We start from the raw sequence: 16,425 nt of genomic DNA, 5'->3' as shown, positions 1-16,425 counted from the left end.
TTTAGGAGTCTTCTGGACCTGTTTGTGCCATCTGTGTGGTTTCCCCCGTTAACATCTGGCAAGCTGAAGTCACCTGTCAGGACAAGGAGAGTTGATTTTCAGGTCTCTGCTGGTTCCTAGAAGTATAATTCATTTGCATTATCATCCTCGCTAGGAAGTCTACAATAGATTCTCACACTGACATCCACATTATTTTTTGTCCCCTAATCTTTTCCCAAAGGCTCTCAGCTGTGCCAGTGACAACTGCAAGCTCCATACATTCCAGTCCTCCACTACATACAATGTCACCCACCTTCATCACTTACCTATCCCTCCTAAAGATCCTGTAACTTTCCAACATGGCACAACACTCACAGGGCTCATCCCACTAGGATTCACTTATGCCAGTGATGTCATGTCTCTGGGACTGGACCATGGTTTTGAGCTCCTTTTGCTCACTCTTTATGCTGCATATGTTTGTGTAGAAACATTTCAAGTGTGGTTCATTGTAGTTAACACCTCCTGGAGCAGACTGAAGGATGCCTCTAGCACTCAGTTCCTCAAATTTTGGCATGCCATCCCATTCCTTACCACTGGCAAGCCTGGTTTTGTCTCTTACCTGCTTCAAAACTTGTTTAAAGTTCTATCAATGAGTGCTGCTAGCTCCTGTGTTAGAACCCTTTTCCCTTTCTGAGAAAGGTGCATCCCAACAGATGTTGGCAGACCAGATGTTAAAAACATCATCCCACAGTCAAAAAATTTTCTCAGTTACATCAGACTCATATCCATGTGTTGGACTGATCAGTCTGCCTATTCCTTTTGTTACTCTTTCTTGCTACTGGAATGACCAAGAAAATCACTACCTGTGTTCTTGATCCTTGAACTAATCATCCAATGTGATAATTCAACACTGAACTGTCTTATTTTTTTAAAAAAGAAACTAAATTATTTTGAACTTTCCTACTTACAGATAGCAAACCACTTACTAAATAAGGGTTCTTTTTGGCTTATATTCCTCTGAGACTTACAGAGATTTCTTTTGTGAACAGTAGTATTTTGTTGGCTTATGATAGTCATTAGCTCCTAGAATATAATATTCATTATGTTCAGGTTAAAGAACAGTTAGAAGATATGATGGTAGCCTACTACTTTGTCAGGAAATTATTAAATCTCTGTATTTTCTGTAGTAGGCAGGTGTGATGTTCATGGCTGGAATATTGCAAGGCTTAATTAAGTGCTCTTGAGATGCCCTGGCAGAAGAGGTTCTGTTGTACTGAAGTACTGTTGTCTGAATAAATATTTTGACTTTAGTTTTGTAATCCTCTGGAAAACAATGATATCATTATAGCTGGTAAAAAGCTAGAATTCTATGTCATCATAACAGTCAAACTTCTCAAGTTTGTTTCTCTTCTTTGCTGGAGTAAGACCAAAACTTGTAAAGAATTTTCACAAGGAAAATTGCATTGTAATAGCATTTTCTGAAAAAAATTATTCAGATTTTCGATTTCATCTTCTCTCAGTGTAAATAACTGCCCAACTTAGGAGGTTTAAAGCCTTTGTAACAAAAACTCCATAGAACTAACAATGTCTTATATATACTTCAGCTTGGACAATCAGGATATTTTCTTAAAAATGTGGTTTTTTGAAAATGCTGAAACCAGATTTACTGATTTAAATATTTTCTGATCAATTAGATCTTACTTGTGATATACCTTTACACAGAAACTATGATATAAGGTTATTCAAATTTGACTTCCATATCCATTTTTAGTTTTGCTGAAAGTAGTGATGCCACAAATAAATCATACTCAGAATGTCATCATGTTCCTATTGGTACATAATAATGATACTTGAAAGTTCATTAAGATAGCTAGAAGTCTTCTCTAATTGTTTTGGTAAATCAGTGCAATTATTCTGTACAGTGTGTGTGAAACTCTAATGCCCACAGCATATTATGGCACCTGGCACCAGAGAACTGAGCAGTGAGCAGGTTCAATTCTGACTCACAGATGGATATGTACATCTAAAATTCACATTTCGATTTGTTCTGACTCTTGAATGGCTATGTGCAAACCAAAATTCATATGGTTTACTTGGCCAACAGCATGCAAGTACAGGAAAAAAAACATTCAAACTCATAAATTCCAGGCTGAATTTTTTAAGGCTAAAAGATAGACTGGAAGTGTCTTGGACCCAATCAAAGTTTGTGCTGGAAATTTTCTGGGTCAATTTTTTAAATTAGAATGTTACTTTATGGTGAGTTAATCTTTCTAGGTGAAGGTGTCCCAGAACAACAGCAAGAATTTCTATATGCTCCCAAAATTACCTTCACAGCCAGTGAAAACTGGCTTGGAAAACCAGAAAATAAATTCTTATCTATGGGGTCCTCTTGGGGTTCCCTCTGGTTGAGATGATCCCGAGGTGTGTTAGAAAAGTCTCTTTTCCCCAGCCCAACTGTCGAATAACAGATCAGGAGCCTTCGGCTCGCGTCTCAAGGTTGTTTATTATTTTTTTTATCTAAAACATGTTCTGTCTGGCCGGCTGAGGTCTGTCCTGCAGGTCATCAGTCTGAGGCACACTCCTCCCACCCCCAGCTGGTGTTGTCTTTTATACTACAAACTACATATTCAAAATTTAGAGTTATGTTCCAATACCTATCACCTGTGTTAGAGAGTGACTTTCTACTCTACACCAATCCTAAAGTGCCACCATCACCGAGAAGATGGTGGCTAGGAAGAAGAAGGACAGGACAATGCCCAAATCCCTTCATCTTGCCCCGTAGAGCCCCATACTCAAATTCTTCAAAATTCCACCTTTCACCCTGTGACAACTACTGTTATTCTACTTAAACTTTTGTGACTTGTAATTCTTCATACAAAGTTGGTAATATGCTCCATGGGTTGAGATTGAATTCCCAAGTGTCTTTGGCTTCCTGCCACGGTCTCCGAGCCCCTGCCAGGGTTTTGAGCCATCCAGGGCATCCAGAGAGATGTCCTGGGTTCCTACAGGGTCCTAATATCTAATAGTGATAAATGCTAGTGCGCATCAGGATTCTCAAAGATTTGCTGTGTTCAGTGAATGTGTCTGTCTGGTTCCTCAGACTGGGAGGAGGGATGCAGGCTGTGTTACAAAAAAATCTTCTTATGGTGCTTGCTTATTATATCACATAGCCTCTGAATTTCGGTTTCAAAGAGCACATTTACTGTCATTTAATGAGTGTACATGCAGTTCCAGATGAGATACTGTATTGCTTGTCAGTGTGGGAAGATATTTTTTAGAAATATTTGGAAAAATGTGGTGCTTCCTAGGGTAGATAAAGGGTTGGAACAGCAACAGAACTTAGAATGCAAACAATAAGGTGCAAATGCCATTACTGGCACTAAGGTTGAAGATTGCAGGTCTATTATCTTGGACCTACTTATTATAATTTAGCTCAAGAAAGGCAAGTATGTAGGTGTAAGAAATTACAACTTTGTGATTATTCAACTTTGTTCCAGCATTACAGGCATTTTGAATGATATTACTAGATCTTTTGAAACCTCCTGTTATATAGAGATGTAGACTTATCCTAGCTGCCACTATGCTTATCATCATTCTTGGGGTTAGATTTCTTTCCTTTTATTCCTTTTTACTTACAGAATTTTTCCCCATAAGTTGCTAGAAAATGCTAACAACTGGGTACTTAAGTAAAGCAAAAGAAGTGGCCAAGATCAGGGGAGGAGGGCATGTGGTTGCACTTCTCTTATCTGGGAGTTTCTCTCCGAGGGGCAGAGATGCCGCAGGAATTGGGCAGATAAAGTATGAGGCAGGGGTATCTTCTCTCTCTCTCATTCTCTCTCTCTCTCTCTCTCTCTCTCTCTCTCTCTCGGCTTTGGAAGAGGACGGTCAGAGCTGCTGCTTGGGGAAGGGAATTCGCTGCTGCCATCGGAGCCCAGCCCGGAGCTGGAGCTGCTTCTTCTGCCATGGCGTGAGCCCCTGGCCTCTGCTCGTGAGAGCAGCCACTGAACTGAGACTTTATCATCACCCACCTCACTAAAAGAGGGACCCATCCCCGTCTGCTTGGGAGCCCGGGATCCTGAGCTCGCCTCTCCCTGCCTTGCTGGGAGCCAGGCCGCCCCTGCTTCCCCCACTACTTCTTTGGCACTGCTCTGAGTTTTCGCTGCAGCCCCGCACCCCCTGCCTGCCAAGACTCCTGCCGTCCCAGCTTGGTGCTCCTCAGAGTCCTGCTGGAGCACCGGGATCGGCTCCCCAGGGTTTGTGGAGCGAGGCCTCTCTCCCCTCCCTTCCCGTCTGGGCCCAGCCGCCATCCCCGCGCTCCCCGAGCTCCCACAGCGCCCCCTGCAGCCGCGGGGGAATCACCGCACCTGCCCCGCCCTCCGGGAGCCAGCAGCGCCCCTGCTGGCCGCGCCTGGAACTGCAGCAGAGGGAAAGCGCCCGCGGCCGAGAAGGCCGGGACTGGGCTCCGCGTTCTGTTTGGTGCCAGGGCCGTAGCCGAGCTTGTTTGTTGGCTTTGTCATACACATGAGTCAAGAAATGTTATTCCTAGCCTCATCTCTTTGCCTGAGAGCCCCTTAATTTCAAAATTGTAATAATTTGGTGGGAGGAGGTTTACATTTTCAGTTTCAAGGGGGGCTCCTGCCTTTCTTAGGAGACACCTGGCTTCTTAAACCAATCATGGAAGTGTTGGTTTCTGTAGATGAAAACATGAAGGTATATAGGTGTAGAGATTTTCATATTAATACAAATATGTACTTTTTTCATTTTTGCAGAAAACCAGGAGAGGCGTGGAACTGAGTTATTTGCCTGTTTATTGATGTGTGACTCTGAGAAGTGTGACATATTTTGTTTCTGCAGCCACAACCCCAAGTTAGTATCACCTTGTAAACAGAATCAACAGGTTTTTTTCCATCAACTTCATTATAGTGTCCCTGAGACCAAGCTACAGCCCATGTAGCTTCCACTCAGAGGTGATTGCAAATGTGATTCTGTGTCTCCTTATCTGTTTCTCAAACCCCCAAACCAGGGCTTGGCTGGAGATTCAAGCTGATGTTTGAAATGCTGCCATACATTTCTAGTCTTCTTCACTGGTCTCACAAGCAGAAGTATAACAATCCTTATCAGATTTACATCTTCCCAGGGATTCCTGAAAAAGTAGGATCAAAAAGGACTGTATTTTCCAGTCTCTCTCTCTGTTACACAGAAGAGCAGAGGAGGAACATATTGGTAAATTCTGCCCTCAGGAAATTATTTCTCTAAATAATGAAGTTGACAGACTTTTCTAAAAAAAGGTCTGGAATTCCCTGTGAGCTACTCTTGCACCTTAAAAAGGATAAAAAAATCAGCTTATGGTAAGGCAGCAGAAATCTCTGGCTGATCTGTGACAAAAAACTCAGATTCTTATTATATTTGTTAGTCCTTCAAGGTCTTGTAAGGCTTTTTTTTTTTTTTTTTTTTTTTTTTTTCTTTACCAATATGAGCCCAGTAGAAAATAACTGAAGAATCACAGCTGTCACTACCTTGTGTGAGGTAGGATAGAAATTTTGCTGAAAGGATGAGGGCTGAGGAAAGCAACAGGGTCCCAGGCACTGGGTTCACACTGAATATTGTGATGACTTACTAAAGGTAGAGGTTTGTCTACTGGGAATGGAAAACTAAGGTGGTCAGAATGTGATCATGTGATTTTTCTGGGCAAATAAAACTTAATATGGCATCAGGATCTTCCTCTTTGAGGCAATCCTCAACATGGGGCTAGGAACATAGGAACTGGGATGCAGAACAATAAGACTGTTGTGGTTTAGGAATGGTATTCCCCAATTTAGTAATTGTGCTAAAACCACACCACCACTCACTTCCCCTCCCTAGACCCCAAGGGAATGCACAAAAGGCAGAGATCATGGGTTGAGATAAGAACAATTTACTGGAAGGAGGAATGAGACAAGAAAATGAGCAGTAAAGGCAACAATATTAATGAGAAAAATGTACAAAGAGAGGGAGATTTACATGTAAAATGCTCACAAAGTCCAAGACAATGAAACATCTGCCAATGAAACATCTGCTTTCCTCCATCTGGAAACCACGCCCTTCTTCCCAGAAGCCAGAAGGCCCCCTAGCCCCTCTCCCAGCAATGATGTGAGGTGGCATAGATCAACCTTCTGTTTACAACAGGGCTCCACTCCCTCATGGCTACAGCAAAAAATTAACTCCATCGTGGCTGGGACTAGGACATTATCCACCCTGTATTCTATACCATTTACATCATGTCGGGATCCTACACCTTCCAACTGTATATGTATATGCACATAAATTTATATAAATATACACCAAGTCAGAAGTAATTCACCTTTTTTTTTGCCAGTCCAGTTTCTCCTGAGACATTTTAATCTGGGCAGCTCAATCTACCTGTCCATTGTTGCAATGTTCTTCAGCAGCCCAAGTCTTGGGCACATGTGCATCTCATGAGGTACTTTTACAGCCAACTTCCTCACCCAGTTATATTGTAATCCCTCTCTATCATGTGATACAGAACAAGGATGATTTCATAAATTTGTTTGTATTTAAAATATATTCCTTTAGATGTCTTTCTTTTTTCTTCCTCAGTTGTCTCTAATAAGAATTTATTTTCATTTCCTTCTCTGCCCATTCCTTTTTGAAGAGCATTCTGGGTTACTTTGACATAAATGGGTCAAAAGTTCAATGTTCTTTTTAAATATACTATTTGGTATGAAAGATTGCATTCCTTTTAGTAAACCATCCAGAAGCTCATTCAATGCTGAGAAAAACACATCCCTGCACATATTAAAGAAAAATAATCCATGAATTGGCGTATAATCTTCCTTTATTTCATGAATAGTAGTCTAACTAATCTTTATTAATTAGTATTTTCATCGGTGCCACTTATTTCATCTGCAGTCTTAGACGTGAATTTATGAAGGTTCTTATGACTGTTCTTAGCATAATCTATTCCTCTTAATTCTGTTTAACATTTCATTTCTTTATAAGTTACTGTTGATTTGCAAACATGACATGTCCATATGTTTCTTTCAAATCTGCAGTCTGCACATTAAAATGGAAAGGTGTTAAATTTGGAGGCCAAAGACATAGAACTAATCAACAGCCAACACAGGTCAAACAAACATTATCAGGCTTTCATAACTGCAATTTACAGAAGAGGCTGCTTTTGTGTTTTGGGTTTTTTTTTTCCTAACTATATTTGAAAATCAGCATGATTCAGCTCTACTGGATGATATCAGCTAGACAAAACAAAATTATTTTTATCTGGCTATACTCACCTGCAGTGTTATACCTCTTGTTATTCTGTAAACTTGAAATAAACTTACTTTTCACAATCCTTGTTAGTCTTGTTTCAAGTCCATAAAGAAAAGTTGTATAAATGATACTTTAAGAAAAGGTATGTAATACACAATCATTTAAATCTGTATCTCTTAATATCAGTTAAATCATTTTGTTTCTCATTTGCCTCCTTTAAACAGATGAAAGTGGTGTGCTTGCGTTGCCTGCTGCAAATCAACATTAATACAGATGGTAAGTAAATAAGCATCTCATCTTCCCCATGCCAGATGTTCACTAACCGCAGAACTGAATAATGGATAGTAACCCATCCTAATGTATTTATTATTCCAGGTGTCTTTTTTACAATGCAAAAGAGGTCATCTGAGACTTTTGTAGGTTTTTTCAGCTCTTGCTATGCACTAACAAGGAGCTGCCTGAAAAGGCTGCCATGTGAAAGAGAGGACACATTACCTGGAAGCAATAACAGAGTGTGATACCACATGAAATAAAAATTCACTTTGACAATGGCTGGGATATGATTGCTATCATCAGTATCACTCAGAATTAAAGTTACACTTACAAAAGTATATGAGGTGAGTTTGATTTAACAGTAACCAAGCTACCTTTTTTCCCATGAACTCCAAACCTTTGAAAGAAGAGGAGGAAAAAAATAGTGAGATGATCACCATGTTGTTAACACCCCAGTTAACAGCCTTATTGCCTGAAAAAAAAAATGCACTGGCATTTTAGTTATCTTTAAAGGGAACAATAACAGGATAATTTTCTTCACAACACATAAACTGCTGTATTTCTCACTAGGACTTCAAGGCTAAAACGTTAAAACACTAAAACCTTTTCTTTAAAATCCTTCAGGAACTTCACAGTGAAAACTAGAATAATGCCTGTGAAAAATGAAATCTTAATTCTGGAAGTGTTACAATAATCAAAGAGGGGAGGGAGTTTAATATGAAAGCAGTTAACAGACAGAAAAGCGGTTAAACTATCCAGCTTTTCCATGGCAAACTAGCTGTCCATCACTGTTTGATGACTTTGCACTGCTTCTTGTCCATGGTTTTCCACTAAAGTAATAAAAATGTTCCTGTTTTTCAGCAGTAGAAAACCAGCTGTTCAGCATACCCTAGAGTAAGCACTGTGCATATTTTTAAAGATTCCTGTTTAGAAACAGTAGTCTCTTAAAATTTCTGGTGGAAGGCTAAGAGAGATAAGAAAATGAAATATGTTTTAGTGAAACTATTATATCAAGTGTCATTATATTACACCTGGCATCTGTTTGTCTCTTTTGTTTCTCTTTTCCAGTCTCCTTGCCAAGTGACTGCTAATAAATAGATTTAACCTGCACCATCTGTTGTTTTACTGTAGACTTATGTGCTGTGGCCTCCTGTTTACTATAGCATTACATTTTAATCATTTTTTTTGCCAATGACATTTAAAATATATACATGCAGGTTCACCAGACAACCACTGCTAAGAAGCAAAGCGAACCTCCTCAAGCATATGTTGTACTACTTCTCTTCCATTAACAACACATCTTAGTTGTGTTTGCTTAAACTTTGCTATTTATTAATGAACTATACTGAAAAGGGCAAGGGAATCCCCATATGGTCTATTGTATAGCTGATTAAGTAACTGAGGAATTGATCATTATGTGTGGACTCTTTGGTTCCTTTCCATTATTAGATTTCCTTCTTGCCTTGCAGCATTTTTCTTTGCAAGGGGCAAAGTACTGCTGTCACTCCAGTTCCTGATAAAATAATTCTGACTTTCACAAGAAGAGGAACTGGTACCACTGCAGTTTCTTTTGCTGGGCAGAACAGTAGATTGTAACTCTATCACCTTTCTGTCCTCATCATAGGAGCAGGAACCAGCTGATAGAAGTCTATCAAAGGTGATGTGCAAGCGCTGAAAACGGATCTATCTTCCTGTCATATACACAGAGATTAGGCACAAATTAGTAAATACTCAAAAACTCAAAATATTTTTTTTCTTTTCCAAAGATTTTTAGACCTATATGTACCTGTATCATGAAACACAGCTATGTTCCTGTCTGGGAAAAAGATTAAACACTTCAGGTAAACCATTTGAGGAAGGTATTGGCATTATGACCTGAAAAACTTTTTAATCATTTTAGTGTGGTCAATGACTTCAAGTCTGGGTGTCTGGGGAGTGCTCAAATAGTTGGGTTTTTTCCCCTTCTGTAAAAGTAAAGACGGCCTGGGTTTAAGAAGTTCTAAATATGTGGAGGTATTGTATGAGTGAACTGAAAAAGAGCTGTGAGTACTAAGTGCTATTAAACAGTGCAAATCAAGAGATGAATTTGCAAACACTGTTTCTCCCACCTTTTTAATGAAAATCCTTTGAAGAAGTGATGCTTCTTAATTCTTGCTCATTTCAAAACTGACCATAAAGAGATTTGGCAAAGGATCTTTAAAGCAGGTGGCCAGAATGAGTAATACCCTTACGCAACAGCAGATTTTTCTGTGGTATTTCTGAGCTCATGGAAGCAGAGAGGTTAGCAAATCCTAATCCTAATTGTAAATAATTCATTTCTTTATGTAAAATATAGACTTTATATAAAATGTAGGCTTCTTGAAGATTTTGTTGCTCTTCAGATGTTCTTCAAAATGATACTTCCAAAAATAATAATATAATAATATCAATTCAATGTGTGAGTTGTACTTACAGCACAAAAAAAAATGTAAATTGATACTTTAAGATACCTCAAAATATAATTACATCATTAAATATTGTTTTGAATAAAAAATTCCATATATTGTATTTCCCTGTTTACAATTTTTTTAACATCACCATTTATTAGTATTTAAATTCAATTAGGAGTGACATAAAAACTTCATCTATCTCTCTGTTTCTTGTTCTTTTATTTGATACTGCATCATGAATCATGGAATTGTTGAAGTTGGAAAAGACCTTTAAGACCATTAAGTTCAACTGTCAACTCAGCAACACCACCACATTCACTGCTAAACTATGTCCTCAAATGCAACATCTTTTAAACACTTCCAGGTATGGTAACTCAACACATCCTTGAGCAGTCTGCTCCAGTTCTTGACAAGATTTTCTCAATATTCAATCCAAACCTCCATTGGTGCAACTTGAGGTAATTTCCTTTTGTTCTGGGAGAAGATAGTAACCCCCACCTGACTACACCCTCCATTCAGGCAGTTGTAGAGAATTGAAACATTTAATTTAAGTTCTTTCCAGATGACAGAATATTCTGAGTTGGAGTGATATAAAGTCTCCCCTGAACCTCCTTTCTCCAGGCTAAAACAACCCCAGCTCCCCCCAGCTATTCTTCCTCACAGGATTTGTGCCCCAGACCCTTCATTAGCCCTGTTGTCCTTCTCTGGACTCACTCCATCTTCTCAATGACCTTCCTGAAGTGATGGGCCCAGACCTGGAACAGCATTCGAGGTGGGGCCTCACCAGTGCCGAGGACAGGGGGAAAACCCCTCCTCTGGTCTTGCTGGCCACACAGTTGCTGGTACAAGCCAAGATGCCATTGGCCTTCTTGGCCACCTGGGTACACACTGGGTCATGTTCAGCCACTGCTGATCAGCAGCTCCAGGTCCTTTTCCACAGGGCACTGCCCAGCCTCTCTGCCCCAAGCCTGTAGCACTGCCTGGGGGTGTTGTGACCCAAGGGCAGGACCTGGCATTTCGCCTTGTAGAACCTCAAACAATTGACCTCAGCCCATCGATCCGGCCTGGGCAGGTCCTTCTGCAGAGCCTTGCTGCCCTCCAGCAGACCAACACTCCCTCCCAGCTTGGTGTCACTTGTAAACTTGCTGAGGGTACACTCAATCCTCTTACCCATGTTGTTGATGCAGATACTAAAGAGGGTTGGCCCAAGACTGAGTCTTGGGGAAAACTGGGACTCAGGAAGGAAACTTTTTATTTATTTACTGCTTGATTAATGTATTTTATTAGTAAATGGCAACTTTACAAGGTTCAAAATACTGCACAAACTTAAAAGGTGAAACCTTACAATATTTAAATTTTTTAAAACATGTAAAGAAGTTTAGCCAAGAACAATCAAGACTGCATAAAGTAAAAAACAAAACAAAACAAAAACCTGAAATGCAGATTTTTTTTGCTGTTTTAATACTGACATGGATAACAATTTTGCTGATATTCAAGTGCCATGACCATTTTCTCTTTTTTCCTCTTTTTTTTCTTTATTTAAAATGAAAAAACCCTAATGCCTGTAATGAAGACTAACAATATGCAAGGTAACTACAACAGCTATATTGGCTGATGCCCAGGGATTACCTCAAGAACGTACAGGAGTTAAAGCACAGACGGATGGATACCTACAAAGATGAACAAAGAACTCATTAACAGAACTTGGACATAAGGGAAGAATTCAAGAAAATGAAGAGAGAGACACTGCCCAAATGCACAGGAATGAAATTAGGAAAGCCAAAACCCACCTGTTTCTGGGCTTTGGTCTTTACTGATAGAGCTCGTCTTCAGGAATGCCAAGCCCTGACACCTGTGGGAAAATCTGAAGCGAGGAAGACTTGCCTTTGGTGCAGAGGACCATCTTAGGGACTGTTTGAATAGAGCAGACACATGCAAATCCATGAGGCCTGGTGGTTGCACCCACAAGTGTGGTGAGAGCTGGCAGATGTCATTATGAGACCACTCTTAATTCCCTTTTAGAGGGTGTGGTAAGTGGGAGAGGTTACTGGGGACTGGTAAAGAGAAGGTGTCATTCCTATCTTCAGAAAGAGCAAAATGGAGGACCCAGGGCACTAGAGGACTCTCAGCCTCACCTCAGTCCCTGGAAACCTGAGGACATAATCTTGGAAATAATTTCTATGTATATGAAGGACAAGAAGGTGACTTGAAGTAGTCAGCATGGACTTGTGACAGGGGATCGTGTGTGACCAGCCTGATAGCCTTGTAAACCAAAATGACTAGCTCAGTGGGTGAGGGAGGAGCAAAGATCGGGAAGCATTCTTCTCAGTGGCACCCAGCAAAAGGACAAGGGGAATATATTTAAATACAGAAAGTTCCTTTTGAACAAAAGACAATGCTGCTTTTTTTTGCCTTTTTTTTTTTTTTTAATTTTTAAAAAATTGTTTACAGTAAGGGTGGTCAACCCTGGAAGAGGTTTTGAGAAACAGTGTAGCACTTGCATCCCTGGCCTCATTCAAATCTCAACTGGACAGAAGTGTTGGGCAATCTGCTCTAGCAGTTCAGCTCCTCTCTTTCAGCAGGGTGTTAGGCTGCACAGTCTGCTGAGCTGCCTGACAGGCCCCCAAATATGCTGTGATAATGTGATTATTAAAGATACATAACATGACCTGCATTAAGACCAATGCAAGAAGAAATAAAAGGAATGTATGGTATTTGAGACGCCTTGTGGTATGGAATGGAAACACCTTTTTGCAGACCAGATCCTCTATTGATGGCAATATGTTGCCTCCCTGGGACCAGGCTGAAGAACCTAGCATGACTTTCAGAGAGGGATCGGAAGACATTGGAGCATTAGGCAATAATCAGTGGCATGAAGCTAAAAAAGAACAAATCCAGATTCTGCCCCTGGGATGCAGTAAAGCTGGGCACAAGTATAAGCTGGGAGAGGAGTGTGTGTAGGGCAGCCCTGCAAAAGGGATCTGGGGGAGCTGGTCGGCAGCAACTCAGGGTGAGCCAGCAGTGCGTGCCCGGGCAGCCAGGAGGGCAAACCCATCCCGGGGTGCATCAGACACAGCATCACCAGCCAACCAAAAAAAAAAAAAGCTGGAAGGCATGTCCTGTGAGGGGCAGCTGAGGACTCTGTGTTTGGAGAGAAGGAGGCTGAGGGGTGGCCTCATTGATCTGTGCAGCTTCCTAATGAGGGGATGTGGATAGGGAGATGCTGACCTGTTATGCCTGGGATCTGGTGACAAGATGCATGGAAACCATGTTAAGGTAGTTCAGGTTCAGAGTATTTAGTCTGGACATTAGAAAGTGTTATTTACCAAGAAGATAGGCAAACATTGAAACAGGCTCATAAAGAAGTGGTTGACGTCCCAAAACTCTCAGTGTTTAGGAGGCATTTGGACAACGTCCTTAAAAATATGCTTTAACTGTTGGTCAGCCCTGAAGTGGTCAGGCAAGGGGACTAGATGATAGGTCTCTTGCAACATAAATATTCTATTGTATTTTATTGGTAGATTTTGGATCCTGTAAAATTAACAAATAATATACTGTAAGATAGCTAGTGATCTGTGCCTTCAGATTTCAAACTAAAGATTTCCCAGCTCAGGCACAGGCACAAATTGGAAGTTGTGTCAGCAAGGCTGGTGTGTTCTTAGTGTACTCATTTGCTATGGCCCCAAGGACCTGACAAAAAGACACTTACCTTACAAGAAATCATTTTTTTTTAGAAGACAGAGTCAAACACACCCATATTTAGCTTTGCTTTGATGTCTTTCTCCCATTATAGAATGCCCAAATTGTCCCAGCTGAAGAACAGTCTGAAAATAACAATAGCTATAAACTCCTTTCTGGCTTCTAGCTTCAAAATAGCACCACAACAGATGCTATGCAAGACAAGTTTTTTTCACCAGCTTTGGGGTGGGAATTTCATAATTTCTTGCATACATAAATGCTATGTTTCTAAAGAAAAGCATTGTTTATGTGGTCACTCAAGTATTTCAGAGCAACAGAGCTCAGTTCAGAAAAGCCAATACTTAGCTATATGCAGTGCCTTAACTAGAAATGGCTGCTGAGCTGGTTTCCACTGTACCCTGGCACCGTCCAAATAAATTGCTTAAATGAAAGCCAGGAAAGCAAGAGAGCCCATGAAAATGTAGAAGACAAAATTCATTTTGGGTCCCTTTTTCTGAGGATGTGCTCTTCTAAATATAAACAATATTCAGCATTTAAACATGCTAGTAAACATGAAGATCTATTTCTGCATGCATTTGAATGCATACAGATTTACTGAGCTAAAGACTGCTCCCAAAATATCACTGCCCTCAAAAACATCGGACACTCCTATCTGGACAATTTCTATCCCCTTTTGAAGCATCCAACACAGTGAGGATGTAGCACATCTGCTAACTTTGAGAGCAAGATGATTTGTTGCACTCAGAAATGTTTATGTGCAAAAGAAGTGGGTAGCTTAAACACTCTGTGATGGGATGTAGATCTGTTCCCCTTCATATGTGTGCTGGATCTGGCACCGCTTGTCTGGAGCTGAACTTGTGGGTGGCTGTCTAATGGGAAATACTCAGGCAGTCTTACTTGAAATTCTAATGACAAATACACCTTTTAGAAGGAGCAAGCCATCTTCTCTAGAAATATTGGCTGGCTACTCAAGGAGTTGTTTCATACAGGGATGGAAAGTGGAGTGAGGTGAGAATGAGCCAGTGAAGGGGTATTTCTGAATCTCAGTGAGAAAAACCCAACATAATAAGACATCTGCTTTAATAAGACAGAATAAGAAGAGGATTATAGGTAGTGAGGAGCACCATACATCCCCTCGGTTGCTGGGCACCCCATGTTTGTGCAGCATCAGGCAGGGTCCTGTGGGGTTTGCCACGGCTAGAGCAGATCCTGTCCACAGGCAGAAGTTCTCCTTTTCTGTCATTCACAGTCATGTATAACTTCCAGACAAGTAAACAATTCTTGGAATAATGGTAAAATTATTTAGCTGCATTATGTATTCTGTCTATCCTGCTGCTATCAAGCTTTCCCTGTGGGTAAGTGATTATTGATATAACAGAAAAATTCTTAATTTTTTATTCTAAAGCTATACCACAACACTGTTAGACACTCTGAAACACAGTGTCATGTCCCAAGGCAAAAAAAGGGGGTTGTTGTTGTTGTAAATAACCAAGATGTAATTGCTAAACACTGTCAGCAATAAATACGTGACTTTTCTACTTCAGGTAAATTCTGATTAATTTCTAATAATGATTTATGCTGAAAGACCACTTTTTTGACTTTCAAATTTTCATCTCTCTTACAGGTAATATATTCTAGCTAAAAGAAATGAAAATCAAACTGGCTGGGAATTTTGTGCTTGAAATTGTAACAGTAAAAGAGAGTTCTTATTTTATTGCAGGAAAAATTTACAAGCTACAAGCTACAAGACAATAATAATTTTTAATTCTGACAGACACACTAAGGGCAATGACATGAGAATTTTGTAATTAAATTACAAATCCTGCAACTAAAGGTGAGAAGTTGTGTTAGTCATCTTCCAAATCAAATTTTTATGCAAAAAAAAATCTGGGAACAGTAAATGTCAAAATTATAAATAGTTAGTTATAGCTGAAATATAGTGCTGCAACTTCGGATTTCTGAAGGTTCTGAGTTTTTTTCTTTTATTTTTTTTAGGCCATGAACTATAATCCTGACAGTCCCAAGAGTCCCTGTATTAAGGGCAATTTGCCAGGACACCATAGACATGTCCTGTGAGTGAAGGTAGGATAGAGAAGGCTGGCTGCTCTCTATAGACAAAGAGGGTCAAGGGTCCCTGTGAAGAGTAGGGATGAGAGGAAGAATATAAGTTACACAGATACGGTCCAGTGAGGTACTGCATGGCCTCATTTTTCAGCTGCTTCACAGGAGTCACTTTAAACTGGCATTAGGCCACTCTCTGCTGGGCACAGGAAATTTACTAGGTCACTCATGCCACAGAGGAGTGGTTAGGATAGTTCACTAGAATAATACTAGATTTCCTGTCAGGTTACAGAAATATGTGGTCTGTGGCAGAACTTACACATCAGAATTTTTCTTGCACCTCTGAAGTGATTGAAGGACACAGACCATGCTATGCAAGAAAAATCACTTGATTACACTAATCACCAGTATTTATAGTTCTCTAACTTGCATGCAAAATTTTCCACTCGGATCCCTTTGCCCCTGTTCCCTTAGCAGCACAATCTTTTTAGTTATCAAGTCACTGTTACATTCTTTTGTGCCACCAATGTCCTACTTACATCTTCTCTCTTCAGAGCAGTCAGAGTGACCAGACATGACGTCTTCATTTCTTGTTCTTGCCTTGAGTTTGTCTCTCCCATGACTTCCACTGTACCAGGGCCAGGAGGTCGGTGGCACTACCCAGCTCAGCTTCTGTGGCTGTCTGATCTTCCACACTCTTCTTAATTCTTAGTGGTCC

General features: G+C 40.3%; 1 protein-coding gene across 1 annotated transcript in view; it reads left to right on the top strand.

Moving 5' to 3' along the window:
- Positions 1–12,614, top strand: part of RMI1 (RecQ mediated genome instability 1) — a 38,096-nt gene extending 25,482 nt beyond the window's left edge. Inside the window, exons 2-8 of the transcript XR_005956247.1 lie at positions 3,858–4,232; positions 4,749–4,845; positions 7,470–7,521; positions 7,621–7,862; positions 9,285–9,359; positions 10,205–10,311; positions 11,521–12,614. The gene's annotated coding sequence lies outside the window, so the exon portion shown is untranslated. The remainder of the gene's footprint in view (positions 1–3,857; positions 4,233–4,748; positions 4,846–7,469; positions 7,522–7,620; positions 7,863–9,284; positions 9,360–10,204; positions 10,312–11,520) is intronic.
- Positions 12,615–16,425: the final 3,811 nt, after the last annotated feature.

The sequence above is a fragment of the Pyrgilauda ruficollis genome, unplaced genomic scaffold, assembly GCF_017590135.1.
Source record: "Pyrgilauda ruficollis isolate IOZ18807 unplaced genomic scaffold, ASM1759013v1 scaffold53, whole genome shotgun sequence".
Classification (NCBI taxonomy): Eukaryota; Metazoa; Chordata; class Aves; order Passeriformes; family Passeridae; genus Pyrgilauda; species Pyrgilauda ruficollis.
This window is presented reverse-complemented; position numbering and strand designations above follow the sequence as displayed.